Source organism: Heterodontus francisci, chromosome 1 (genome assembly GCF_036365525.1).
Source record: "Heterodontus francisci isolate sHetFra1 chromosome 1, sHetFra1.hap1, whole genome shotgun sequence".
In the NCBI taxonomy this organism is placed as follows: domain Eukaryota; kingdom Metazoa; phylum Chordata; class Chondrichthyes; order Heterodontiformes; family Heterodontidae; genus Heterodontus; species Heterodontus francisci.
This window is the reverse complement of record NC_090371.1, coordinates 122462715-122472745: the sequence shown is the minus strand read 5'-3', so window position 1 is coordinate 122472745 and position 10031 is coordinate 122462715. Positions and strand designations below refer to the sequence as shown.

General features: G+C 46.9%; 1 pseudogene; it reads left to right on the top strand.

Annotated features, from left to right (window-relative positions):
- Positions 1 to 5282: 5282 nt before the first annotated feature.
- On the top strand, positions 5283 to 5391 carry LOC137377764 (U2 spliceosomal RNA; annotated as a pseudogene).
- The last annotated feature ends 4640 nt before the right edge of the window (positions 5392 to 10031 follow it).

Here is a 10031-nt window from a genome sequence, read left to right as displayed (position 1 = left end):
CTTTTCCTATTTTTGTATGCAAAGTCAACATCCAAAAATTTCAGCTATTTGCAGGTGTCATTTTTCAGCTTTTTAAAACACACAGAATTCTAAGATTTTAGTACAAAAATAAAACTGTTATAACAGGTTCGACAGCTGAGATGTTGTCAGGGCCCATTGTTTTTGCTGTATCCAGCCTCTTCAGTCATTTCCTGATATCACGTGGAGTGAATGGAATTGACTGAAGACTGGCATCTGTGATGGTGAGTTGAATGAGGTGTATCCATGGAATAAAGCTAGCTTCAACTGAAATTTCTATGGTATCCAGCAGCCAAATACTAGATTGCTGAATTTTTCAAGGTTATTAAAATACAGCCCCTAAAAATATACTCTCCAGTCTAGGGTCAAAGCCAGCATTTACACTGATCTTTGTGATACCTTTCTTTTCCTTGCCAACTAAATGAGCAGACTGAGATTGTGGTTATACATGAATAATACATTTCACATTGTGTTGGATCAGTCAAATTCTTGGCTTTAATTCCTGCAGCTGAACAACAGTCCACACTTAAAGAAACATTATTGAGCCAAATGATAAGTTAGATGAATTTCAGAGCCAATACCTGCTTATCCCTATGTTCTGCTTGAGCCAAACATTTTGCTGTGGATATGCACTTTCTGTTCTTATATTATGTATTGGATACATCTCCTGAGAGCATATGGATGTTACTATATAATGTTCAGTGTGTTTCACAATATAAAGTATACATTTTCCAAACTATATTTTAGTATGTATTAAATTATACAAAACATTTCTGTATCTCCCTCACTAAAAAATCAGTTTCTTCTCTAACAGCACGGAATATTTGTCAGACATTTTCATGCTGCCTTAGTGAAAAATCAGTTCTAGGGAGTGTGGCCAAATTAAAATTGGCTTATTGTAGCCCTGTAAATTTCACAACTTTTCTGGACTCAGCACCACAAAAATGAACTTTTACAAAACAGATCTTTCTGAACCTTTCGTCCTCAATAGAACCTTACCCGCAGCTCTATTTGAATAAATGGTATGTTGTTTTCAATTCTCTTTATACAGTTTAATCCTGATTACAGACCAATTATGTTCTGTTGCTTAGTAAATATTTTGCATTCATAGATCAAGCAACCTTGAATAACAGACACAGTGATAAACTGGTGATACATTTCTCCCAAAGGTGACTGCTGGTTATTAAATTACTTGTGTCATTTGGCTAGGAGGCAGACAAGAAACATTATAGCTATCAGATTTCCTTGGCCCCTGCAATTTACCTGATTAACTGCTTCCTCCAAGTACATTTCCCAAATCTAGCCACAGGCACGGTGAATATGCTGATGTACCATGTTGTCTGTGTAATGCATTACAATTATGCACCGTGTCTGGATTCAATTGTTTATCTTGTATTCCCTCTGCAGGAATTTTTCACAGTCCATGATGTACTCTGTAAAAATTGCCACTGCAATTAAGCAAACCAAGCTGTCAAACTAACTAAAATATTCCAAAATATGAGAAATAGATAATCTCATAATACATGATAAGTATTTCAAACATTTTAAAGCCACATCATTTAATAGTCGATATACTATTGCACTTTTTAGTCCATCTCTTTTTTTTCCAATTTTTTTAAACGAATTTCTTAATTGGTGTTGCTAACTGTAGAATTGCTTAAGTTGTAATTGGTCTTCCAGTTGAATTCGTGGTCCTGAAGTTCTGCGTTGGTAGTTGTTCTTGGAGACAGTTGAGCAGAGGGCTTTCTTCTTCGTATCTTTGTCTTGGATCCAGCAGCCAAAAGCTAGGCCTTGCACACCTCACCAGGCCTTCTGGAGAGAGACCACCCTTCTGGCTTCTGCACAGATTGAGTCATTGGCTTGTCTCTTTGTCCAAGGGAAATTCCCAGCTTTGATGGAGATGGACAGACAGTCACATGACTGTCTCAGTGTATTCTCTGGTACCTTCTAATGAGTTTGAAGTTTAGGAATTTCAATCTCTTAAGCCTCATAGTGTCAGTGTTCACCCCTGGAGGGGTTCACCCTTTCAATGTTAATGTCCCAGGATGGCTTTGAATGTCTTGCTAATGAAAGAAATCTCAGGTAGTTCAATCAGTAGGGCAAGCCATTAGAGAGATACAGCACTGAAACAGGCCCTTTGGCCCACCGAGTCTGTGCTGACCATCAAACACCCATTTATACTAATCCTATATTAATCCCATATTCCCTACCATATCTCCACAATTCTCCTACCACCTATCTACACTAGGGGCAATTTACAATGGCCAATTTACCTATCAACCTGCAAGTCTTTGGCTGTGGGAGGAAACCGGAGCACCCGGCAGAAACCCAAGCGGTCACAGGGAGAACTTGCAAACTCTGCACAGGCAGTACTCAGAACCAAACCCGGGTCGCTGGAGCTGTGAGGCTGCAGTGCTAACCACCGCTCCACTGTGCCACCCAGTGTTTTAGGTACAGGCTAATCAGACATGTGTCTCTACTTTTATGTCTTGGAATGTGCAAGGTTTTCAAATGCAAATGGTGACGGCCATTTTTAGCTGTGGCAAAGTCTTTGTAAAAATTGTCTGTAATATTCCAACTTTCCTTTTTTTTAGTTTAATGTACGTTTCCAACCGATGAATTAAAATTCCTCATTTGGCATAGCATGTTTTCTTAACAACTTCAAAAAATGTCTCATTGACTGTAAATAGCTTTGAGATGTAGTGAAGTTGTGAAAGGGACCAAATAAATGCAAGTTCTTTCTAAGGTGTGCCACTTATTTAAGTGAAGTGCCACTGAAGTAAATGGCAATACTGGCGGAAAGTATTAGGTAAATCCCGTGAAGGGACAGTAATTAACATAGGGAACATTAGCATCTGTGTGAATATAACCTCCACTGATAATTCAGCTGCCTTACTCTGCATCAAGCAATTCCCTTCAAAGATGGTTCCATTAAATGTTATGAGTGCTAACTGCTTAGCCAAAATCTTTGGAAATAAAAATAAACAGAATACAAAAATCAAATAATGAGACTATATTACTTTCAGAGGAGGCAAGATTAACAATCTCCACTGAAAACTTTAAATAATGACATTACTGCATTATTTAAACATTGTCACAAACCCAGTGCTTAATAGTGGAGTGAGTTAGAGTCTTGCCCTTTCTTGTTTTCATTTTTTTCTCTGTCTCTAAATGAAATGTGTTGGGCAGCCTCAAGCCAGTTCTTAAGGTACAAGTCCATAGATGGTTGTAATTTAATGAGCTAATTAGCATGGAATTATACCTTTATAATATCATGTGCAATTTCAGATAGTCAATAGGACTTTGAAACACCAGGAAAGAATTGTAGAGAAACACTGAGGGAATTCTATTGCTAAAAGTTTTGAAGAGATTCACAGAATTGAGATTACAACAGCAACATGATTAAGGTCTTTAAAATGATGGAAGACATGTATATTGAAGATACAAGTAGGCTATTTAACTTTCGACTGTGATTACAGACCTTGGGGGCATGAGTGCAAGATAAGCGACCTACAAACAAAACAAGAGATTAGAGCTTTTTCTGCAGAGAAGTGCATGAGTGCAACAGTCAGAAAAGGCAGATAATGCTACATTAATTATTTTCATTAAACAGCTGCATAAATGCCTATTCAAACATAATATTGAAGTTTATAAGGACAGATGCATACAATGCATTATATAAAACACAATGGAGTGAAAATGCTCTTCAGCAATAGTGTAAAATGGTCTATAGCACCTGCCCATTGACTTCAAAGAAAAAGAATTTGGGCAGGATATAAAATGAGCTGCTGATTCACTATTGCCTGTTTTGCATGATCGTCCAAGTCTGTTTTCACCCATAATGTCTCCTGTTCTGCTGGGACAATGGACAGGTGTAGAATGTAACTCCTCAGTATGATGTAGGTTGAAAGCTTGCAACAATTTTCACAGAACTTTGGCCCCAAGATTCGTCTGCTGTTTCAGCAGAGTCTTGCGTAATTCCAGCAGCAGTCCACCAAATTGGCTACAACTCTGAAGACGTCACAGTACATCAGCTCCCAGACTGACAGCTGAATTTCCTGTGTTCTTGCTTGGGGACAGAGTCTCCTCCCACCCTAAACAAGGCGATTGAGATGAAGCGGTTGGACCATAGGAGTGGATACCCTATGCTGGGAGTTTCCACTCCCTCAGCCTCAGAGGGCATGGCTTAAGTCTGGAGGCCAGCACCCCAAGGATCCTCCTGATGGCCCCCCTTCTGGTGACTGTGCCAACTTCCATTAATGGCTTGAGAGGTGGGTATGTCAATGTTTGGTTTGCCCCCCACTCCCTGTGGCCCTCCCTCCTTTTTCTGATGATGGCCATGTTTGGGGTGGGCAGGGACTCTGTTTCTGGCAGGTCAAAATGAAACTTCATTGAAAACCTGGGATCTTGTGCAACAGGTCCAGGCCTTGTTAATAGCCATTTCAGCAAAACATTTCTGGCAGGGGTTAGTCAGAAACGGACACACATTTTTGGCTCCATCATTTTATATCCATTACATTATGGCAACTAGCAAAACAGTCTAAGGATTCAAAAACAGTTGGAGTAGCAACACGTATGTGATTCTTAATTGAGTTGTAAGACTGCTTGTGGCGATACTCCCTGGTGCACGAAACAGGATAGCTCCCCTTGCAATTTCCTCATGTATTAGCACATCCACTTCACCAGCCATGGAATGACGGTGGTGGTGGGGGCGGGGGTTGCCGCATCGGCATTTGCCTGGAAACCATGTTTCCTGTTTCCTCATTTGGTTTCCCTTCACTTCCTTTTTTCCTGGCTTATGTCCTTTCCCAAACCCATCACCCTCAAGCAATCCCTTCTTTGAGGTTTCCTATGGGTTCAAATCTATTTTGACCCTTTCTAATAATTCAAAAAAAACTTGTCCTACCTATGTGACCACCTGCCTTTCGTTGATCAGGTCTACTCAAATTTCAACAGTGGCATGATTTTTCTCTCACCTTATTGGGTGGTCGCACTGCATTAGTCAAATTACCAGAAGGCAACTCATTACTGTTCCAGTTAACATTTCTTTAACTGCTAACTGCTCCCAACTCCACTAAGCTAGGACCAGCCCTTATATATCATATGTGAGACACGTGCTGGCTTTACCAGAAATATAAACCACCTTAATTATTGCCATACAAATCTGATATGTGAGAAAAATTGGGTGTCAATTCCTTCATTAACAGTAGTAGTCCTATTTGTAGATCATTACTGTTAACTCTCAAATGATCCATCAACTTGAAAGTTCTTCTCGGCCTTTTGGCTAAGATCAAGTGTAGTATCTGTTCTTATCAGTGCTTATTTGATTGAGAAGAGACCATGATCATTGCCTTTTGATCCTGGGGAAGCTTTGAGTAAAATGGCTATAACCAATTTTCGAGCTTTGGGCCTGGGAGTGCGCAACACCGTTCGGGTGGTCGTGAAGGACAAGGAAGGAGATGCACCGGTCGATCGCACCTTCTTCATCAAGAAAATTCTCTTCGATTGCTGCGGATTTCAAGCGACGGACGTCTTCTGCCTGCAGGATTTCCCCAGCAGTGGATGCTTCGACGTGACGTTCCGGAACGTGGCGGGATGCATCAAGTTCCTGAAGGCGTTCAAGGAGAAAGGGGACCGGGCGCCACTGTCGATCCTCACAGCGGAGCCGCTCTTCACGCTTCCGTCACAACGGGACCGGGTGGTGACGATTCACCTCTACAACCCCCATGTTCCGGTGGTGGATGTACTCACCTTTCTCGCCAGGTACGTCGAGGTGGCCGGCAGCAGCACTGATGTCAAGGACCCCTTTGGGATCTGGACCAGCAAGCGGCAGGTCAAGGTGACCTTGAAGGTAGATCCCAGTGGAGCCATCATCCACCCTCCCTCCAGCTTCGCTATCGGGGGAAGTCGAGGCTTCTTGGTCTACGCTGGGCAGCCCAGAGTTTGCCGCACCTGTGGCAAATCCGGTCACATGGCAGCCAACTGCAGCACGGTTGTTTGCAAGAACTGCAAGGAGGAAGGCCATCAGACCAAGGACTGTAAGCAGACTAAGTGTTGCAACTTGTGCGGTGCGGCAGGCCATCTCTACAAGACCTGCCCCAAACGTTGCCTCAGCTATGCTCAGGCGGCAAGGTCCAAGGAAAGGCCGGGAGAAGGTTCCACGAAGGCGTCCGCTGTTCGAAAGGAGACCAGCAACCTTCTCTGCAGTGAGGAACTTCAACCTGAGAAGGAAGGGGAGGCAGCTGAAACCAACGACCCAGCACCCGGAAACCCCTCCTCCACAGACAGAATCAATGGAGGAGGAGGCAGCAGATGGACAAACAGGTCAGTGGCAAGTGGTCCAGAGGAAAACCACAAAGAAAAAACATCCCAAAGCCACCACCCAAACCAGTGGCAAGAGGAGGCTCTCTTCTGAATCAGACTGCAACAACTCCTCTTCACTGGACGGGGAAATGCTGGAACGACAGCCCCTTCAAAAGAGGCGGCAGAACTCCGAGATGGATGATAAAGCATCCCAGCCCCCGGGCACTGGAAGCTGTGATGGGCCCGGCGTGCCCCAACCCCAATGCCCCACACGTAACGACGTGGCCAACGCATCTCAGCTCCGGGACACCGGGAGCAAAGACACGTCTGGCGCACCTGAGCTCCGGGAGACCGGGAGCTGTGATGTTTTCGAGGAGGAACAGATGGAAGCAGCTGAGGACAACCCAATCCTCTCTGCCTACAAGACCCCCCGATGTCACCCGAGCGGCACAAACCCTGCATGAAAAATCAGGAGGGGTCTCTGAGCCCAACCAACATGAAACTGCTTGCGCACACGATGGGTATGCAGGAACATCCCGAAGGACTGGGACTAGCGAGGACAAATGGTATGGGAAGCAACAATTAATTTTTAGTAAAAAATGGGTGTAAGAATTGCTTCCATTAATGTGCGTAGCATTAAATCTACTACGCGATGTGTTTCAATCTTGGATTACCTTGCCAAGGTCAAAGCTGACCTACTGTTTCTGCAGGAGTGTGGAATACCACACCTCAGCACCTACAGGCAGTGGTCGCGATGGTGGTCCCACGGGCCATCGATCTGGTCGGGGGGTAATGACTGCCGTTCCTCCGGCCTGGGTATTCTTCTGCGGGGAGGTAACTTCACCATCTCCGAAGTTAAGGAGGTGGTGGGCGGCTGCCTCCTCGTAGCAGACGTGATGTACAACAACGCTCCGCTCCGGTTGATCAACGTGTACGCCCCGGTACAACGCAGCGAGCGGCTGACCGTCTTCCAGCAGCTCCCACTGCTGCTGGCGACGTCCAGGCCGGTCATCCTAGGCGGTGACTTCAACTGCATCATCGATGCGGCTGGGCGATCCGGCAGAGACGACAGCAAACTGGACGCCACGTCCAGATTCCTAATAGAAACAGTTAAAGATGCCAAACTGCACGACGTCTTCAGCAAACCTGCAGACGGAGCGCAGCACAGATACACATGGTCAAGATCTGACGGGTCTGCCCGTTCCAGGATTGACTTCCTGTTTGTGTCCCGTGCTGTCACGGTCGGATCCACCGACGTCAAGCCGGTGTTCTTCTCCGACCACTGCCTCTTACTGGCCGACTGTCACTTACAGGACGACCAGCGGGTTGGCAGAGGGACGTGGAAGCTCAATGCGACACTACTGACCCCAGAGAACGTTGAGGAACTCAAAAGGGATTACAAAGGTTGGAGGACCGTGAAACCCCTCTTTGAGTCTCCAGTTCACTGGTGGGAAGCGATTAAGGAGAACATCAAGAGGTTCTTCATCCACAAAGGTGTTCAGAAGGCGAGAGAGAGACAGAGGGAACTGTCCCGACTCCAGAAAATTATGCAAAATCTACTCCGGTTGCAGTCAATGGGGGTCGAGGTCAAGGAGGACCTCCAAGAGGTGAAGAGCCAGCAGGCCTCGCTCTTTGCCAAGGAGGCCTCCAAGATCATCTTCCGGTCCAGAGTCCGCTCCATCGAGCAGGATGAGACGTGCTCGCGTTACTTCTTCCAAAAGGTACACAGAGAGAGCTCTGTTATCAGCAGCCTGAAGGAAGAAGATGGCTCAGTAACGTCTTCGCAGTCCGACATACTAAGGATCAGCAAATCCTTTTATGCTGGGCTGTATGACGCGAAGCCCACAGACAGCAGAGCCTCCCAGTCCTTCCTGTCATCTATCACAGAGGTCTTAGATGACAGCAGGAGGGAGGGACTGAACAAGCCGCTAACTCTGGACGAGCTGACAAAGGCCGTCGAGTCTTTCGAGACTAGTAAAACTCCCAGGAGCGACGGCTTACCGGTCGAGTTGTACTCGGCCCTGTGGGACTGGGTCGGCCCGGACCTGCTGGAAGTATACGAGAGTATGCTCCTGGCCGGCAGCATGTCAGAATCCATGAGAAAAGGCATCATCACCCTCATTTACAAGCAGAAGGGGGAGAGGGCAGAAATCAAAAATTGGCGGCCCATCTCACTGCTTAATGTTGATTGCAAGATTCTGTCCAAAGTCATAGCCAGTCGAGTCAAGTCTGCTCTGGAGTTGGTGATTCACCCCGATCAGACCTGTACTGTACCCGGCAGGAAGATCTCTGATAGTCTCGCGCTACTCAGGGATACGATCGCCTACGTACGGGACAGGAGGGTGGACACCTGCCTCATCAGCCTGGACCAGGAGAAGGCTTTTGACAGGATATCGCACACCTACATGATGGACGTGCTTTCCAAAATGGGGTTTGGGGAGGGAATCTGCAATTGGATCCAACTGCTCTACACAAACATCAGTAGCGCAGTCTCAATCAACGGGTGGGAATCTGAAAGTTTCCCGATCAAATCTGGAGTCAGACAGGGCTGTCCTCTGTCCCCGGTCTTGTTTGTTTGCTGTATTGAACCCTTTGCTGAGTCTATTAGGAAGGATGCGAGCATAAGAGGGGTGAAAATCCCAGGCAGCGGAGGCACTCAGGTCAAAACCTCCCTGTACATGGATGACGTCGCCGTTTTCTGCTCGGATCCGCTCTCCGTGCGCAGACTGATGAGCATCTGCGACCAGTTCGAACTGGCCTCGGGAGCCAAAGTTAACCACAGCAAGAGCGAGGCCATGTTCTTTGGCAACTGGGCTGACCGATCCTTTGTCCCCTTCACCGTCAGGTCAGATTACCTGAAGGTGCTGGGGATATGGTTCGGAAGGGCCGGGGTGTGCACCAAAACATGGGAGGAGCGAGTAGCCAAGGTACGACAAAAGTTGAGCATGTGGGGGCAGCGATCTCTCTCCATTGTGGGTAAGAACCTGGTCATCAGGTGCGAGGCGCTCACGTTGTTGCTCTACGTGGCGCAGGTCTGGCCCATACCCCACTCCTGCACTGTGGCAGTCACCCGAGCCATTTTCCGCTTCGTCTGGGGATCTAAAATGGACCGGGTCCGGAGGGACACGATGTTCAAATCTCTGGACAAGGGCGGGAAAAATGTACCCAACGTGGCCCTCATCCTGATGACCACCTTCGTGTGCGGCTGCATCATTTTGTGTGTAGATCCCCAGTACGCAAACTCCAAGTGTCACTACGTGCTGAGGTTCTATCTGTCCCCGGTTTTGCGAAGGATGGGCCTGGTCACATTGCCGCGGAACGCTCCATGCAGTTGGGCGGTGCCGTACCACCTATCCTTCGTGGAGCAGTTTCTGCGGGAAAACACCTTTGACCACCGGTCCATCAGGCAGTGGTCTGCACGGAATGTCCTCAAGGCCCTACGGGAAAAGGAAACGGTGGATCCTGTCGGATGGTTCCCCGAGCAGACCGAGCAGCGGAATGCCTCATCACCAGAACTTTCAAACAAGCACCAAGACGTAGCTTGGCTGGTGGTGAGAAGGGCCCTCCACGTCAGATCCTTCATGCACACCCGAAGTCTTGCCCCCTCCGCACAGTGCCCCTGCGTTGGCTGTGGTGGGGAAGAGACGGTCGCCCACCTCCTCCTGGAATGTGCCTTTGCAAAGCAGGTGTGGAAAGAGATGCAGTGGTTT